The sequence below is a fragment of the Myotis brandtii genome, unplaced genomic scaffold (genome assembly GCF_000412655.1).
Source record: "Myotis brandtii unplaced genomic scaffold, ASM41265v1 scaffold350, whole genome shotgun sequence".
Lineage (NCBI taxonomy): Eukaryota > Metazoa > Chordata > Mammalia > Chiroptera > Vespertilionidae > Myotis > Myotis brandtii.
In genome coordinates this window covers 1,961,605-1,982,133 of record NW_005363468.1, presented here as the reverse complement: position 1 = coordinate 1,982,133, position 20,529 = coordinate 1,961,605, and the positions used below count along the sequence as shown (strand labels likewise).

Below are 20,529 nucleotides of genomic sequence, written 5' to 3'. Positions count from 1 at the left end.
ACCCCAGTGTCTGTGTCCATTGGTTATGCTAATATACATGCATACAAGTCCTTTAGTTGCTCTCTAACCCGCCCCCCCCTCACCTCCCTGCCATTTGTCTCTGCATCTACTTTTGAGGATTATATTCTCTGTGTAGTATTCTGACTTCGTTTGTAACAGGATGAAAGTCATTGCTATTCTTTCCTCATACTCTATTGCATTTCTAACACTTCTAACATCCTCTGTTCTTGACAGTACTGCTCAGTTCCTTCCCTTAGATATATTTTGGTCACTGGTAAAGGTACAGAATCAGATCAGAAGAAACCTCATTATTATTTGTTTATGTCTCTGGAAAGAGGACCAGTCAGAACAACTTCTCTGAAGCTCATGATTCAAAGAGATGTGTGTCTATTTGTACAGAAATATGCTGTGTCTGCCTTTCCTTCAAGTTATAATTTGGCTAAAAAATTGTTCTTGGCTGAAACAAGGAGTGATAAACACAGATTCATTGGTTTCGTGCTCTGAGGCAATGCTTTAGGAAGCTCCTAAAGTGACCTAAAACCTTTCGGTGGGGCTGCAAGAAAAGTCAGTAAAGGACAGCCTCGTGTAACTGTTTGCCCTTTCATTTGGATATTTGATTTACACTTTAAGCCTTTATTCTTAGGTTATAGGTTAACAAAAGTATCTTATATTTTATCATATAACTGTAAAGCACTTTCATGTACATTATTTTATTTGGTTCTTACAACACTCGAGATACAGGGAGGATAGACAGATATTATTTTCTCATTTTAGAGATGAGACACGTTTTGCCTAAGGTCATACAGATAGTAAATGAAAATGGGATTAGACTGCATAAGTATTGTGGTTTCTAACTCATCCAGTTTAATTTTCATAAATCAATTCAAGTCAGTAATGAAAATTAACATTTATATTGTGTGTTTAATCTCATAATCCTCACAACCACATTATAAAGTAGATTTCTAAAATTCTTATTTTACAAACCCATGGACAGAGAATTAAAAATAGAGCTTAAAAGGGTTGAGTAAATTGCCCAAGCTCCCATGGGTTGTATTGGTACAGAGGGATTTGAATCCACCACAGAGCACACACTCTTAGCTGTTTTACTCCACATCTTCCCACACCAAACATTTGTTAACAGAAAGGTAAGACTATGGAATGGTTTACGAAGTGATGATACTCCAGGAAGGTCAATCTCAGCCTAGAATCAAAACCAGGCTTTCAATTAGATGGGCGACTGGAGGGTAGTATCATTTGAATTAATAAAGATTTTTTAAAAAAGAAGTTGAACCCTAGCTGGTTTGGTTCAGTGGATAGAGTGTCGGCCTGCAGACTAAAAGGTCTTGGTTCCGATTCCAGTCAAACTTTAATTGGGCCCAAATTCTCTTGGTTCCCAACTCACATCATTTTAATAATCTCTATTCTGATCAAACATTTAAAAAATTTACTTAAATTTTAAAACACATACTATAGAATTTTTTTCTTCTTAGCATTAGGTACCTTACTGAGACTTGAAGAGTTAAAATTCTTGAGTCATGATGGCTCTGCATGGTTAGGTAGCAGCTTACACAATGCAGTTGGTGTAATAGTGATCAGAATCTTGAGAAGCTAAACCTCCTTCAAATCACAATGACATATAATGTGGACGTTTAAAAAAAATAGCCTGCAATTATTTTTTCCTGTATTTTATTATTACATGTACTGACCACATTCCCCCCTCCCCAGTTAAATCTTAGAGATAAACATCTTTCCTTTTCAGAAAGCAAAGATAGGTTAGGAACTTTATCTGAATGTTTTACATTGAGCAAATTTCTTTGAACTCATTTAAACAAGTAGAAATTTATTTTTTAAGAGAGATGCTTGACATAGAAAGTCTTTGCATACCATCAATTTATTGACTTCACTGTATAATACTTAGATTCAAAGATGTTGGAAGATTTCCTTTAATTTATTCATTGAATGGCTTTAAAGTAAATTTAATCCTCAGAAATATTTAGGGCCTTTATTTGGAATGAAGAGAATTGATTCAGTGAGATTTGTTTGTGTCCAAACATATCTGAACTGTTTACTTTCACATATACCATCTAATGAAGTATTTAGAGTAACTTTTAATTTTTCAGAGACAGCTAATCTTTTTTTAAAAAAAATTATCTTTATTGTTGAAAGTATTACAGATGTCCCCCCGCCCCCGCATTGATCTCCTCTTCCCTACTCCCACCCCCTTCCTCGGCCTTCACTGCACTATTGTATGTGCCCATGGGTTATGCATCTATGCATATAAATTCTTTGGTTAATGTCTTTCTGTCCCCCCTACTCCTTTCCCTCTGAGATTTGTCAGCACACACTTCCCTCTGAGATTTGTCAGTCTGTTCTATGCTTCCACAGAGACAACCAATCTTGAATAATTTATTCACCTATGGAGTCAGGCAAGCATTAAACCACTTCCCAGGATATTGATGAAAATCTGTTTTCTTCTAAATTTCAACATATATTATAACCCAAAATTGAATTCAACATTGGAATAAATGATTAGACTACTTTGTACTACAGATAATTATTTAGTTAAAAAGCCTATTGTTGAGAAGGAGACATATAAAATAAATTTTTCTTTGAAATTTTAATGACTTAACTTTTAGGATGCTTGGTGATTTCTATCCCTTGTCTCAGTAACCTTTTCTCTAGATATGCTAGGTTGACTGAACATGCCTAATGCATTGTTTGTGACAGTCGACTTCAATATAATTGGATGCAGTGTTACAGTGTTGATAAATTCTTTATACTGAAGAATTTATCAGTCATCACTGCATAGTGATGGGTTTTCTGTGTCTGTTTTGACTCAGTCTATTTGTAGAGAGAGGGCCAACTTAAATAGAGTTATAACTTTGTATTTTATTAGTCATATTCTACAGTTGAAGAAAAACAAAAAACAAATCAAGATGTAGTCATTAGTTCGTGACAACATACCTGGAATTATATTCTGACATTTCCTTGAGGCCCTTTTTTTGATGTGTAATTTTTTTAGTTTTTATTTCTCTTAATTTTTTTAGGTCTTTCTTATGTAAAGCTAATCTGATATACACTTAGGGTTGTTTCCTTATCTAACATGGGGATCTCTGTTTTTTCAGGGTTATTCTTAGCATTCAATTGATGTGAGAGTCTTAGTATTCTCTAGTAAGGATTAGGAGAAAAATAATTTGGAACGTTTGCCAAGGCTCTGGATTACCTGGCTTTGGACACCTACCTCTATGTGGTATATGCAACACTGGGGCTGCTTTTCAGGGGCTATGTGTGCTTAACTTAAACTGAATTATTGCCATGAAAATGGTTCTGACTAGTGATTCTAGGCATAGGCTTCATTATGAAAGTGATCTCAGCATGTGTGTTAGATGTATGACCTTGAGCAAGGTGATTGCTTAATTTTTTAAGCCTCTGTCTCCTCATCTATAAAATGAGGATAACAGTAATAATAAAACAGTATTTGCCTTATAGAGATGTTATAAGAAAAAAATGATCTACCAACATGCTTTAGGTGATTTTAAAAAAAGTACTTCTGTTATTCAAGAAAAAAATGATCTACCAACATGCTTTAGGTGATTTAAAAAAAAGTACTTTTGTTATTATATTAGTTAACTAGGCAGAGGGGATAGTAGGAAGAAATGAAGATACCAGCTAAAATTTTTAAAAAATGTATCTTTATTATTGAAAGTATTACCAATGCTCCCCTTTTTTCCCATTGACCCCCTCTACTCCATACCCACCCCTTCCAGGCCTTCACCACATTATTTTCTGTGTCTATGGGCTATGTATGTATGCATATAAGTTTCCAGGTTAATTTTTTCCCCACTCACCCACCCACCCACCCCTGCCTTCCCTTTGAAATTTGTTAGTCTGTTCCATGCTTCTATGTGTCTGGATCTATTTTGTTCACTAGTTTATTTTGTTCATTAGAATCCACATTTGAGTGAAGATTAGCTAAAATTTTATTCATCCTTTACTGAGGAACCACTATTTCGGGGACTGGGTTAGGCAGTTGAATATACATTTATGAGACAAGGACATGGAGAAATATAGCTAAATAGTAACTGATGGGTAGTAGAATTAGAACTGATTTTTGTTTCTTCTTTATACTTTTCGGTAGTTACTACATCTTATATTGTAAATGTATGTTACTTTTCCAATCCTAAAATTTGCCTTAAAAATAATATAAAACAATGTTGCCCTTTGTAATTTTTTTCCTGTTAATACAGCTCTAGGAACCTTTGAATTGAGTTCTTAGGGAGATTTTGCAGGATGATAGTTTCCATTAGTACTGTAATAGGTCCAAGATGTTGGTTACCCTTAGGAAGATGGAAACACAGCTTAGGCTTGAGCCCAACTACATGAGTAACAAGCTGTGTAGTATTGAGAATGACACTTCATCTCTCTGAGTCTGTTTCCTGATCTCTAAAACAAAAGTGACAATGTCTCCTTTGCAAGGCTGTTGTAAAAGTTAAATCAAGCAAAAGTTCCTACATAGTGCATTTAACACAGTTTGACCCATAAAAGTATTCATATAATGGTGGCTATTACTATGTACTGAAAGATTGTTTAAGATCAACTTCTTTTACTGGTGAAGCAACTGAAACACACAGAAGGTCCATGACTTTTTAAAAATTCTTTATTGTTGAAAGTTTTACATATGTCTCCTTTCCCCTCCATTGATCTCTCCCTGCCCACTCCCAACCCCCCAGCTCATACCCCCGCCCACCTATTGTCTGTGTCAATTGGTCATGCTCTTATGCATGGATACAAGTCCTATGGTTTTTCTTTTACCACCCTCCCTCATCATTCCTCTGAGGTTTGACAGTCTGTTCGATGCTTCTATGTCTCTGAATCTATTTTTGTTCATCAGTTTATGTTTATTATATTCCACAAATGAGTGAGATCAAGTAATATTTATCTTTTTCCAACTGACTTATTTTGCATAACATAATGCTCTCCACCATCCATACGGCTTATTTCGCATAACATAATGCTCTCCAGGTCCATCCATACTGTTGCAAATGGTAAGAATTCCTTCTTTTTTTACAGCAGCATACTATTCCATTGTGTAGATGTACCACCGTTTTCTAATCCACTCATCTGCTGATAGGCACTTAGGCTGTTTCCAAATCTTAGCTATGGTGAATTGTGCTGCTATGAACATAGGGGTGCATATATCTTTTCTGATTGGTGTTTCTGATGTCTTGGGATGTATTCCTAGAAGTGGGATTACTGGGTCAAATGGGAGTTCCACTTTTAATTTTTTGAGGAAACTCCATACTGTTTTCCACAGTGACTGCTCCAGTCTGCATTCCCACCAGCAGTGCACGAGGGTTTCTTTTTCTCCACATCCTCACCAGCACTTGTCAGTTGATGGTAGCCATTCTGATAGGTGTGAGATGGTACCTCATTGTTGTTTTGATTTGCATCTCTCTGATGATTAGTGACTTTGAGCATGTTTTCATATGTCTCTTGGCCTTCTGTAAAAGTCCACTTTTGAAAAGTATCTATTTAGGTCATTTGCCCATTTTTGATTAGATTGTTTATCTTCCTTTTGTTAGGTTGTATGAGTTCCCTATAAATTTTGGAGATTAAGCCCTTATCAGATGTAACATTGGCAAATAGGTACATGACTTTTTTGATATCTTCCAAGTAGTAAATGATAGAGCCTAAACTAGAAATCAGGTTTATTAACATCAGTACTTTCTTTTCTAAGAGAAGGTATTCCTAAAATTTCTATCATTGAGTACAGTCTTCACAATTTTTCCATATCCATTATTTGCTTAATATTTTGCTTTATTTTCACTCTTTTCTGCTTACATAAAGTTGTTTAGAAACTGTATGTCATCATTCTAAATATAAATCTAGTGTCTCAGTGTCATAAACAAAGATAATCATAAAATAAATTCAATAATACAAAACAATTTTATTACATGTTAGGTAGATATTGTTATAAGCAAGTTAAATGCCAGAAAGATAATAGCTTGAGAGAGGAGACATTTTAAGAACTAGAGCACTTGGTGGCATTAAGGAATTGATGCTCTGGTAGTGAGAAATGAGAAAGTAGGAAGGTGTTAAGTTATGGTACATAACTGTAAGCCTGGCCATTTGCTCTTTGGGTTTCAGAATAGATCAGAATGGGTGATAAAAATGTACAGATTGGCCATAGAGTGAGTGCTTAACCAAAATAGTTCATCATTTTTGTACCAGAAAGGTCTGAAACCATCATCAGCTTCTCATCAAATTTTCTAGAAGGATCTGACTTATTTAAGAACCTGCCTAGTTTATTCTAAATGATTCTCCATCCATCCATCCCTCTTTCATGTCTCTCACTTTCTTAGATGTTTCATATCAGCGGTTGCTGTTACCCTTATGCTAATGCAGTGAACACGAGTTTTGTAGCAATGAGGCAATCCATTTTCAGTGACAGGTTGTAATGAACTGAGAGGGTTACACTAGCAAATGCACTTCTGGTAGGATAGATAAGAATGCAACATATACATCAGTCAAATAGCAAAAAAATGACTTGTGTATGCTGGTTAGGGATGTCAATAATGCGACCGCATGCAGAGCAGATGGCAAAAGACATGTTGGAAAGAAGCCTTCTCACCAGAGGTTAAGCCTCTAGCATTTTCCTCAGCAATATATGAGTAATTGCTCTCTGTCTCAGTTAAGGCTTTAGGAAGGTAATTAGTGAAGTACACACATGAGAACAGCACTATTTTCTCTAGAAATGAGAAAGAAATAAAGAAAATCATACTACTAAGAAACCAGTAGGGAAACCTCTATTCATTTTAAATATTTTTTTTCTAATCCTTTCACTTCAATTCTCTCCCTCATTTTTCCTTATTTATTTCTTTATATTTTTCTCTCTGACAGATCATCCTTTAGTTTTTCAAGTACCTTAGCTCTGGCTCCTCCTAATTTCATCTTACTCTTGTCTGAGAAAGACCGATGAAAGAGAAATTTCCAGTTTGGCAAAACAAAGGCTTCAAGAAATTGTAATCAAGGCTCATGACATATATGAAGTGGGTAGGATAGAGCAGGTCAACCCCAAGTTCTATATTACCAAGAATAAGGCTTTTCTGTGAAGCTTAGACGTGGCAGATATAAAATGAAGACAAAAAATCCTATTTAGTTGACATTTAAGGGATCTATCCTGAGATTTTTTTTCAAGGGTCTCTCAAATTATAAATATCAATGAAGTATAAAGTTTCTCACAGAATATGCAAGCAAAGATACTGAACTGTCTGTGTGCACTTCTTTTAGAGGCCTTGCATTATAAACTGATGCCAAGCTCTGTGAAAGTGAAAAGTTGGTTAACTGATGATATGAGGATGAGCAGTTTGATAGATATGCAGTGTGGGGGAGGGAAGCAAAAACACCATCGACATTTCTTAATGCATCGATTAAGCTACTCAACAATCTATAGTTTTATCTTTTACTTGTTGGTAATTTTTCCACTGGTTGGAACACTAACCAAAACATTGACATGAATATCTTTCTGCTTATTTCTCTATAATATAAATTATGGATTTTTTCACCTTATAGCTATGATCTCTACTGAGCAAGACCTTCTTTAATTTAACCCAGAATTCTATATTGAGCTATATTGAGTTTATAAGTTATCACTTTCTTAATCTTAAAATTTTATTAATAATATTATTCTTTTCTTTTCAGAATGACTTTTTCTCAAGGAAATAAGTGTGTGTGTGTGTGTGTGTGTGTGTGTGTGTGTGTGTGTGTGTCTATGTGTATGTGTGTGTGAGTTTCCAATAATATTCTGCATTACTGCTCTGTTGCTTCTTGTAAATTCTCCAAACCATACATGTTTGTGTCTTCAGGGTTTGGAAGATATTAGTGGCCAGATGAATCTTTTATAGCCTCTATTTACATGTGACATAATAGTATACTTGAAAAATCCTAGAGAATAAAGGTGTCTCCACATCATTAAGATGTTAGTTCTTTTTAAGATGACATAAATTTAATGCAGTCCCAATATGATTATTTGTGAAACTATACCTATTGTTAACAAAATTCATTTGAAAATTAACCTGCAAGAATGGCTAGGAAGACATTGAAAATCAAGAAATATAATTAAATGTATGTGGCACTGTTACATAAACACACCATTGGAATGCAAACTCCAGAAATAGAACCAACTTCATGTGAAAATGAACTGTCTGAAAAGGTATTGTATCAAATCACTGGTGCAAAGATTAGCTTTTAAAATAGATGGTGTTAAGATAAAACTTATCCATGGGTTTCAAAGCTAAGGAGAAAAGTTTGAGAAGGAGCAAGATATTTGCATTGTTTCAATCATTTCCTCACCTGTTGCTCTTGTTGCAGCTATACCATGCAGAAACTGAACAACACCCTGACTTGATGATCAAAATGAACAACACTTAGTACTAGCAACAATAAAAATATGTATTAATTAATAAAATAAAATATAATATAATACCCCCCCCAACAAAATTAACACCACCAAACTGATGGGCAACTGGTGCCTCCAGATATGGTACCTGGAGAATGACACACCAACACCTAGATAGTATTCAAAGGAGCAATGCTTAAATTACTTAGATGGAAATAGCAAGCAAAGCCTAACTAAGCAACCTTAAATAAAATTCCTATATTCTTCAAAAACATTCATGTCATAAAAGACAAAAGCTAAATAAATGTTCTGGATTTTAAAAGAATAAAGAGGCATGTAAATTGATTTGATATGTGGTCCTGGACTAGCTCCTGTACTGAAGGATCAGAACACTATTGGGTCAGTAGATAAAATTAGAGTAGGCGTGTATATATTACATGAAAGTCTTTTACCAATGCTAAATTTCCTGATTTTGATAATTATACTCTGATTATATAAGGTAATTTCTTTGTTTTTAAGAAGTCTGCATTAAGTATGAAGGGTGAAAAGGGGCGCTCTGCATGGACCACTTTCACATGGTTTAGGAAAAGAAAATTATACACATATCTTTATTTATACTTTTATCTATCTATTATCCATCTATCTATCTATCATCTAGAATGATAAATAAAATGTGGCAAATATGAAAATGTTGTGAATCTGGATAAAAGATAAACAAGAACTCTTTTTACTATGTTTATTTGTAAAGATATACCAGGGTATGCACTTTATATTCATTGCAGCAATATTCAGTGTTGTCAATTTTATGTAAGTTTGGAATTATTTCAAAACAAAATGTTAAAACACACATATTCAATTAAAAAAAGTTTATTTCATTGTTTTACTATTATACTGTATGCAAGATAGGAGATAAGAAGATAAAGGGAGAAAAACCTCTGTCCTCTGTGTATATGCTGAGGTTTCAGGAGGGAGCTGAGGTAAACATGTGTCCTGGCTGTCCTTTGAAATATAAACCTTGAAGGATCCAGTTAAACTAAAATGCCGTGAAATGAATGAAAAAGATAATAATATACAAAGACAAAGGAAACAGAGAGGAAAACGCAGTATTAGGATACGGAGGATAGAAAGCATATGGATTCAGCATCTAGAACAAGTTGCCAGTGAGGGAAGCCAAGATTTAAATCAATTCATGCAGCGGGACCCTGGAAATTCCCAGGAATGGGAGGCACAGGGACCACTCAACGTGGGAGTCCTGAGGGCCATGGAGGGACTGAATATGGGAAGGTTGGTTGCAAGTCTGTACAAGAAGCACATTAGAGCCTAGAAACCCTACTCTGCTCTGGATGCTGGTTCATTGCTTCTCCCTTAACCCAAGCAGAAGACGAAGTTTATTCCCTCCCTGGAGAATTGCATCGGAGGAGCTCAGAGCTTGGGGACTCCAGGTTCATTGGGCTTTGGGAAGAAGCCACATAAACAGCAAGTCTGCTCACTAAATGGTAATAACTTTCTCTAACTTACCCCACTTGCTTCTGAGAAAGCAGGCAGCCAAATTTACGTAATTAAGGCCGGACATTGGTATTTTCTTCTGGAGGAACTGACCAACTAAAGAAAAACTTATAGGCACTAAGCATTAAGTGTCCCTCAAATGGTTTAACCCAGTAATTCTGAAATGGAGGATGCCAATTGACAAATCCGGACTCTGCACACACTTTTTAGGGCTTTGTGGAGAGTTTCTAACACAAAAGGTAAGACAAAACAAGCAAAGTTAAGGAGTTCAGAGATAAAAGACACAATGCACAAAGCTAAAGAAAAACCCAGAAAAATATTATTAATTTGTTCAGACAGAGAAAATAGGATATTGTCTCCATCGAATAAGAACTGGATACAATAAAAAAAGGGACAGTTAGAAAAAGGGCTCCAGGAAATGAAAAATATCATAGCAATTAAAATTTGGAGGATAAAGTTGATAAAATTTCCCAAAAAGTATAATAAGAAGGCAAAGTGGTAGAAAATGAGATGAAAGAGGAGATTAAAGGGTCAGTAGAAGGGGTCAAGTTCCCAGATAAAGGGAGTTTTCAAAAATTGAAACTAAATTTTAAAAAGATGATATACTCAAAGGTTATAATGGAAAGTCATTGGATTTCTGAATAATATTATCATTGCATAGAAGGCAAGAAAGCCAGCCTTAAGTTCTGTATTATAAAAATGACATAAAATAATGTTGTTTTGAGAATCAAATGAGAAAAACATATGAAATGTTAATGTACCTGGAATTATATTGGTTATTATTAGTAGATGGTAAGAAACTTAAAGACAAGAACATGTCTTACTCAACTCCATAAAAGAAGCCCAGCCAACATAAAAGGCTAGGCATGTATTAGTACTCACTATGTGTTTGCTGCATCCAGTGGAAAGCATGCAATTTCAATAATGATGCAATTGATGTCCAGAGGGAATTCCCATAGAAGAGGTGAAAATGCTGTTTCCTGATTTCACAAAGTGAACTAAGAGTCCTGGGCTGGGGCTCTGTTTATTTGATGCACGCACGGTCCTTGCAGAAAAGTTCCATCATCGTCTCTTGTCAAAAAAAGTAGTGGGTGTTGGATTGGAAACCCCGTATTTGTGGAGCTTTGCATGCTGATGGTGCCGATACACACAGGTCTGCCAAGTTTTTCCTTTAGGGCTATTGGAAGGAAAGTATATGTACATTCACAAAGCAAATAGACCTCAGGAATGCAATATTTATATGAATAATTTAAAATGATCCTTTCTTCCACTCTGTACATATGTGGAATGATTAGTATTCAGTAACTTTCTGGCACTTCTAGCCAATGTAAAAAGGGAGGGAAAGCAATAAGTTATGTATATATTAGAAAGGAAGAAGCAAGTTTATTGCATATGACACAACAATGAACTCTTTTTAATGAGTTAATAAAATAGCACATTACAGATGACATGTAAAACATTAGAAATAAAATAATTTTAGTAAGCATAAGATTAATATATAAAAACCAACAGCATTGCTTATATAAGAAATACACAATTAGAAAATCTACTAAAAAATTCTAGCCCATAATAGAAAATGTTTGGGAATAAGAAATAAATGACAGTAAACAATAAAACCCAGGAGACTTTCAATTTGATAAGTCAGCTGCCCCCTTTCCTTCTAATCCAGAGAGGTCTCTTGCTGTGGCCCCCTTTTTTTGCTAACTTAATAAGCCTATTTTAAATGTTGACGGGGAGACTAAATGCACCTGAGAAGCCTCAAATTTTTAAAAATAATAAAGAATAATGATGGTGCTTGCTTTACTATAAATAAAATCAAACAACAAAGCAGTCTAGTGCTGGTAGATAACTAGATAATCTATATTCAATATGGTAGCCACTAGTCACATGAGGCTATTTACATTTAAATGAATTAAAACTAAATAAGATAACATTTCACTTAGCATGGTATTCTCAGGATCCTTCTATGTTGCTGCAAATGGCAGTATTTCATCTTTTCTTATGGCTGAGTAGTATTCCACTGTATATACTATATGGACCACATCTTCTTTATCCAATCACCTATCAAAGGACATTTCTTTTGTTTCCATGTCTTGGCCACCCTGAATATTGCTGCAATGCATATAAAGGGCATATATCTTTACAAATAACCATATAATTTCACTCATATGTCAGATATAAAGCTGAAAGCAACAAACAAGCAAACAGGACAAACAAACACAAATTCAGACACAAAGTTTGATGGTTACCAGATAAAAAGGGGGATGAGGGATGATAATGAAGAGGGAGGGTAACGGGGGTCAAACATATGGTGATGGAAGGAGACTTGACTTTTGGTGGTGAACACGTAATACAATATACAGATGATGAATTATAACATTGTATGCTTTAAACTGATCTAATTTTATTAACCAATGTCACCCCAACAGATCTAATAAAAATTTTAAAAATGAAATAAGATGACAAATTTAGTTTTAGTCACACTACATTTTAAATACTTACTAGCTACATGTGGCTACTACATTAGACAGCACGGATATAGGACATTTCCATCATCACAGAGACTACTATTGGGCAGTGCAAATCTAAAAACAGATATATGACAAGATAGTATAGGATAAAGGTGGCAATTCAAATAAATGGGTAAAAATGGGTGTTTTCACAATTTGGGGAGACAATTATTGATAGTTTTGGAAAAATATTGAAATGATATCACCACTGCACAGTATAAGTATAAATTTCAAATAGTTTAATGTTTTAACCATCAAGATTAAAAAATAAGTATTGGAAGAAGATCCAGAGAACCATTAAAAACCATTAAAAACCTCCTAAGGCATCCAGATCATTGTTTAGCCAGTGAAAGCTAAATGTCTTAGTGTTGAGTATAAATATGACTTTAGCTCACTGTAATTATAGAGTATGAGACAATTTACTTAATGGTTTAGGGCAGATTTAAATGAGCTTGAAAAGATATTCATTGCTGTTCTACTCAGACATTTAATCAGTATTGCTCTTTCCATTTTAAATAAAGGAAACAAGAGTGCAAACAAGGGCACAGAGCGGTAGGAGTCTGACCAGATCCTTCTAGGCAGCTGCTCTAGGAATTATAAGGTACTGGAGTCCTGATTGCATGGAATTTGTGCAAGAGTAGGCCTTCCTTCCCCCGGCTGGCCCAGGCTTCCCTTCGGCAGTGGCTGGCGCCCGGGACTTGGGCTTTGCTCCGGCTGCTGGCAGGCACCCGGGACCCAGCCTTCCCTCCTGCCCCGGCTTCATCCGGAAGGATGTCTAGAATGACATCTGGAAGGATGTCTGGTCTAATTAGCATATTACCCTTTTATTATTATAGATATATTTCTCTTTCTCTAAATTTTCTTTGGTATTTTGTCGACTTTGTTGCTAAGAAATCTGGCCAGTATCTTTATATCTGAAAATGAATGTAACTGGGAAAATTAGCATATTACCCTTTTATTATTATAGAAGAAGATAGATTTCTCTTTCTCTAAATTTTCTTTGGTATTTTGTTGACTTTATTGCTAAGAAATCTGGCCAGTATCTTTATATCTGAAAATGAATGTAACTGGGAAGATAAATTAAAGATTGCTTATGTGTTGGGTCATTCTCCTCTCTGGTAATCACCAGATCTTTAGCCAGTTAATAAACCACCATGGTGTAGTTCTCACAGTTATTGGGTTTACCAAGAGGCTTTCTTGTGGGCCCTGAGCTAGGTGCCATGTGAGGGAAGTCAAGAAACCTGAGACTGTCTGGGCCCTCAAGGAGCTTACAATAGACAATGAGACAAGACTAACAAATGGAGAACCGTTAACGCAATATGAAATTGTCCATATTTTTTTTCACAGCACTAAAGATAAGGCTATATAAGAGATAACAGTCTTCAGTCTATATTTGTTTGTTAGGTTCCCTGAAAACCCCCATCTTCTCACAATGCATTGCTCAGCCAGTGTGTCACTGATGCTGAGTTGGAACCTCTGAATGAGATAATACTTTGCATGCACCAAAGTTGCATTAATCTTAAGGCATTCCGAAGGATGGAAACATTGATATAGTCTGAGAAGCCTTCAATGTGGAGATGACATTGACAGATGGATGTGTCTGAATTGGTAGAATCTGAGGAACTTTACATCCTCTCTTCCAGGTCCAGGAATACAAATGCTGATATGATGCCATCCAGGTCTTTAAAACAAAGCAAAATTTTGATTGGAGCAAAACACTTCCATAATATTTCTCAACAAAACATACGGGGTGGGGCAAAAGTAGGTTTACAGTTATGAGTATGCAAAACAGTTTATTCTTGTATTATTATTTATTAATTATTATATCATTTTCTATAGAACAACTGTAAACCTGCTTTTTCCCCACCCTCTATACCAAGAAACTGCTCTGTGACAGCTGCTGAGCCCAGCAGAGGGGAAACAGAGATGGAAAGATATGATTCACACCCTGGAAAAGCTTCTCAATTAAAGGGGAGAAAGATCTGACTGAGCGTCTTTATATTTCCTGCATCTATTGAAAGATAACAATATCCTTACATTTGGTCAAAGGTCAGTCTCTAGCAGGCTGTTTTCTCCATCCAGGTGATACTGGAGCAAAGCACACGGAATATCAGCTAACCAATGATTAAAGCTAGTTAATCACTCCATGCTCATGTTACCCCCTTTGCATCTCTTTGAAAGATCTTCCTGAACTTGGGCAAATGGCAGTAAGGCTGTCTTCAGTGACTCTGGGCTTGATACCTTAGATTTAAGAATGTCCATTTTTCTTCCTTTCAAAACCTCATCTTCCTAATATCCATTAAAGAACTAGAATGTTGTATTACTTGTTTTTTCAAAAGTAATTTTTTATTTATTAGTTTTAGGAATATATCTTACAAAATGCTCAACCCAATAACTCTAGTACCCATCTGACACCATACATAGTTATTACAATATTATTGACTATATTTCCTATGCTGCACTTTACATATCCCTTTACTGAGTTTTAGTAATTAGTTCATTTTAAATGCAGTAATCATTAAGCCTGAAGAATAATGATTGGAATGTTCATTGATGCTTACATTTTTTAATGTGTTCCAGTGGAAAAAAATACTTATATTCATTTGAATGCTTAATATTTACACATTTTAAAGGGATTTACAATTGCTATCATATTTCTAAAGTTACATATGTCATATGTATATGATACGTATTTCTACACATATTTCTACAGTTATAGTGGTAAAAAGCCACCATTATAATGATTTAATTATTATTAATTATTCAACCATATGATAATTCTAATGTCATATTCACCTTCTTCCTTGCATGCTCTTTCCCAAGTCTATTTCTCCTCATTTCCTACCCTATCTCTGCTCAAGGCATTAAATACCCTCCCTCTAATCAGCAGGAAGCGGAACACTCAAGGCCTCTTTGGCTCCTCCCCTTACTCTACTTCTATGTCTGGTCATTGGTCCAATCATATCTTGCCATCTTACTTCCCCCAAATCTGATCTCTTCTATTACCTTAGTAACAAAATTCATTTTTTAATTGATTATATGGCTGGTGGAAAATAAAATGCTACCTGTTCTAGTATTTCCTCATAGCCAGGTGTGTTTCTGGGTCTTAGTTTTGACAATTGAGATGTACGTGGAAGTGCAATGCAACCACTTTTAGGAAGTTACTTTAAAGACAACATGCATGTCATTTGCCACATTCCGTTCTGTCCCTTCCTAGGTGCTCCTTGGCTGGAGCTCAGGCAGCCATTTGGAAACATGAGGCAACATATTAAAGATAGTGAAGCAGCAAGACAGTAGAGAGGTGACTTGCCAATGTGGAGCTGCCCTCTCACCTCCCAGCCACAGACTACTTAACTCTTTCTTTCACATGAGAGAAAAAGAAATTTCTGTCTTTAAACAAACAAACAAACAAACAAACAAACAACACAGGGTTTTGGGTTCTCTCTTACAAAAAAGAAATTTCTGTCTTTAAACAAACAAACAAACAACACAGGGTTTGGGGTTCTCTCTTACGTGAGTTAAATATAATTCTGATTAAAACACTTTCTTATCCTTCTGACCCATTCTTGCCATTCTCACTATTGTTATCAATCTCACAAGAGAGCAGAAAACAATAAAATGTAGGCACTATAGTGAACGTCTTAGCAGCACTGACTTTGAAATAATTCTTGTTTTATTCTTTGCTCTATATCTAGCTTTACCTCTCTGTGCCTCACTTTCTTCGTTGTTAAGTAGGGATCTCATAAGTTTATTGCCAGGAAATAATGAGATAATGCAGATGAAAACTCACATGCATAGTGTCTAGTGGTAAGTGCTCCATAAAGGGTGGCTTCCCATTTTGATATTATCATTTTGCTCAGTTGAACCTAAGGAGAGATCATAGAACAAATGCCATTGGACATGACATACTGATCAATGACTTACTGTCATAGTAACCTGCCATTCATACCCTCCTCAGCTCAATCATTTTTATATTTGTGCCAATATTTTATATTTGGCATGTTTATATTTACATTCAACTCAAGGTGCCCAGACTCATAGGCCATATTAAATCACAGGCTTGCAGTGGCTATGCTATACATTCTTCTGTGGCACATTTCTCAAAATATTTTTCTGGCATAATCTTTTGTTCCATCTTCTTTGGCAGTGGAGCCTCTTGTGCCCAGGTCTTCTATTATCCTCTTTATGTACCACCTTTGGAGGTTTAGTCTACTTTTTGTTTCAGGTTTTCTTTATACAAATATAATCCTGTGAAACAGGATGTTTTTCAACCAATTTCAGCAATTACCCTATTTCCAGATTAAATCTCTGACATTTAATCAAGCACTGATGCCAAATCTCACACTCCATTTTTTTCAAGGATCCTTAAAAATAGATTTAATATATTTATACCAATAGTGTTCATGACCTGGCAGAGATCTGCAACATTGTTTAATATTCTTATTCTAAACAGCAAATTTTTTTATTCTGAGATTCGCTATCACTCAGACTATAATGGTGACCCCCAAACTACAGCACATTTCCCCATTACTGTAGTCTAGGTTCTCTTTTCTGTTTTTCTCATGTCATTTCCCAAATCTTCCATCACAGAACTAGATGAAGCCATTCTCTTGCTGAAAAGCTTTGGTTCACATAGCTCTTTTCTTCTTAGCTGCCTCTTTTAATATTCTCTAGTTTTCCAGATCAATGCCATCAACTGCATAAAGTCTGATCCCTGTAGTCAAGACTAATATTTCACTCTTCTCTTTTCCCTTAGCAAAAGAACAAACAAAAATCCTAGTTTTTTAAGTTAGTATATTTGCCTCAAATTGTTTAATTTTTTTATTCTTGATTTCCAAAATTGAACAGGAGTAGGCTAGGCTTTCCTTGACTTCTTGTGTGTTGAATGTTTTCCCCCCTCAAGGTCATAAGGAGGGTGGTGAGGCAGGGGATTAGAAAGCCAGGACCCAAAGATATGAGCAGAGGCAAAATTTATGAACAGCTATTGGAGAAGTCAGAGGAAGAAATTGAAATGAGAGTTGACCCAAAGTTTAAATCTTGTTGGATTAATGACCAAGTGAGTCAAAAATAGCTGCAGGAAGTTGATAGTGGGTCTGGGGAAATCACTTTGATTTCTAGCCACAGTTCATGGCTTTCTGTTATGGGCTGGCAGAGTCAGTGGAAGGTGGACGATGGAATTGTTGGATGGGAGAAGTAGATGTAGATATACTATAGGACCAAAGAGCTCTGTATTTTTAAATGGCCTTAAAAAGTATTTTTATAGCCCTAGCCGATTTGGCTCAGTGGATAGCACGTTGATTTGTGGACTCTGCAAGAGTCTGGGTTCAATTCTGGTCACGAGCACATGCCTGGGTTGTGGGCTCGATCCCCAGTAGGGGGTGTGCAGAAAGCAGCTGATGAATGGTTCTCTCTTATCATTGATGTTTCTATCTCTCTCTCCCTTCTTCTCTGAAATCAATAAAATATATATTAAAAGAGTATTTTTCCATTAAAAAAATCACAGTGGGTGGTATGACATTATTATAAAGAGGCAGAGGGTGTCACTAATTTGGATTGTCTCCAAATGGTGTTCCTTGGATTCTAGATCACATTATCTATGTTTGCGTGGCCAGCAGCCTCTTCAGGAAATAGCAAGGTAGAGGTGAGCTCAGCAGTGAACTGGAAGTGGAAGTCCTTATTGTTATGGAATGGTAGAAATATACAGAATTAGTATCTAGAAGGTGGGATTTGAGCCACGCTAATTATCAGTATTTCTGAAAACTGCAAGTTCTGGATATTCCTGCAGAGTTGTGTTGTGTATCACGGGCCAACTATGGGTTTCTATTGAAGACCCTGTGTGGTTTTTGGCAGTGAACATTTCACCTCCTGGGATCTTGTGTTTCCTCCATCAATGATGCAGTCTCCTGGGGCTCCTTGTAGTGAGTTGGGGTGTGTGTGTGTGTGTGTGTGTGTGTGTGTGTGTGTGTGTGTGTAACTCTTTTAACAAAGAATTTAAAGCAATTTGGATTCTCTGCCCACAGTTCTTCCTCATCTCTCATGGAGACTCTTAATAGTCTTCTAATTGATATGCTTCTAGCTCCAGCCTTAAATTCCTGCAATGCTTCATCTGTTCTTCTGGGAAAACTTTGTGAAACACAAAGCTAATGGCTTTTCATTAACTAATGTAATTTGGTCATATATCTAAAGGTGACATTCACCTATGCACCCTGTGAAAAGCAGTCCTTTATTGTGAAGGGCTGTGTATGAGTGTGCGCCAGTTCAGGATAAGGGTAAAATTTCCTAGTGAAAGACATGTCCCTCTATACCCTGCTCCTCGATACATCTCTTGTCCTATACCACTATAACCTTTGCTGAACTTGTGCCCCTCTGCACAAGGTCTACTCACACTCCAGATTTTTTCTTGTCCATGCCCCTTGCTCACATTACTACCTCTTTCTGAAAAGTCCTTCTCAATCTACCCACTTGAAAAATGTATCCTTCTAGACTCAGTCCAAATGTTGTATTCTTGATGGCTTTTCAAACTCTTTTAAATGAGTGAATTAGCTACTCTTACTCTAGTCTGTCTGCTTTAATATCCCATGCATATAATATTTATTTTTATCATAACACTTATTTTTAATGCAAATGTTTTATTGTACTTTTGCTATGTTTATTAAGTAAATCCAAAACACCCAGCATGATTGTTGTTTGTGTTTACCTATGCCGCCATCTTGGTCTCTCCCTCTGCCGCCATCTTGGTCTCTCCCTCTGCAGACCATTTTCAACTGAGTTGAGATAAGTAGTGCAGTGGTTGGACGATGGAGCAAAAACACAGGGACAATTTTGTTAAGAGAGAGGGATTGTAGAGCCACAGTCAGGGACCTCCATTTTGCATGAAATAGTGCTTTTCTCACCTATTCGGGATTATTATGGAGTGAGTGTGTCCTTCACAAATTCATATGCTGAAACCCATTCCCTAGTGAGGTATTAGGAGGTGGGGTCATTGAGAAGTAATTAACATTAGATAAGATCATGATCTTAAGAGTCAGGAGAGAGTGTACTTCCTCTCTCTGCTCTCTGGCATGTAAGGACACAATGAGAAGTTGACAGTCTGCAACTTGGAAGAGGCCCTCAGCAGAACCCAACCATCCTGGCACTCTGATCTTGAACTTCCAGCCTCCAGAACTGTGAGAAATAGTTTCCTGTTGTTTATAAGCCATCCAGTCTGTGGTATTCAGTAATAGTAGCCAGACTACTCAGGGTGACATAACAAAGAAAGTGGAAACAACATTTCACTTACATAAAAGTGAGAATTCTTAATTCAGTTTTAAAGATTATTAAGGACCTTTAGGTAGCACCTTTGAGTAGGCAGACATGAGGCACATTTGTATTACATAAGTAAGCAGCCCTAACGACATTCAAATCCAGGGGAGGGTAATCCTTGGAGAAGTCAAGATTCTTTGCAAACTAAGAGGTGATTCCGAATGTCTCTAAACATTGGCCAAAGAAGCCTGAGCTCTTTGTAGTATAGGGGGACATTAAAAGCATACGTATTCTCTTGAAAAACACTCAGCTTTAGCTCTAGCAAATGCACTGAATAAAAACAATTCACCATGAATTCTGATATGTCTTCTAAAATCAGCATTTTTAATTTCCATGAGCTGGTTTGTATTAGAGGTTATGATTGACATTTAGAATATTCTCAAATATAAGTAGATATGTTGCATTACTTAATTCTCTTCCTTCTGAGTAAATGTATGTTGGTAAAAATTGTTTTATTAACTGAGAAATTTATACAGTCCTTTTGGTAACAAATTACACAGGTGTTTATATATTTATTCTGTCCCCCCCCCCCCCCCCCCCCCCCCCCCCAAGGTCACAGCAAGTGATCTTAAGCCACTGGAATGGCTTAATGAAGAGTCAAAGAATTGAGGTCCCTTTAGGAAATACTTTTCCTGGGATGTAGTAAATGAACCTATTTGTTTTTTTGAGGCCTATACCAGACCTTCTCAAATCCTGCTTTCATCACCAGTGGTGGCAATAAAAATGTTCATATAGGACACTACAAAATTATAGTCAATTTTCAGGTAAAACTGGGGATTTTTATTTTTTTAACCTTAGAAAGAATGTATACTA

At 36.1% G+C, this 20,529-nt stretch overlaps 1 long non-coding RNA gene across 1 annotated transcript in view; it reads right to left on the bottom strand.

Annotated features, from left to right (window-relative positions):
- Positions 1 to 11,116, bottom strand: part of LOC106727027 — a 19,840-nt gene extending 8,724 nt beyond the window's left edge. The window contains exons 1-2 of the long non-coding RNA XR_001363177.1: positions 11,106 to 11,116; positions 6,297 to 6,300 (exon numbers count right to left, since the gene is read on the bottom strand). This is a non-coding gene — a long non-coding RNA (uncharacterized LOC106727027). The remainder of the gene's footprint in view (positions 1 to 6,296; positions 6,301 to 11,105) is intronic.
- Positions 11,117 to 20,529: the final 9,413 nt, after the last annotated feature.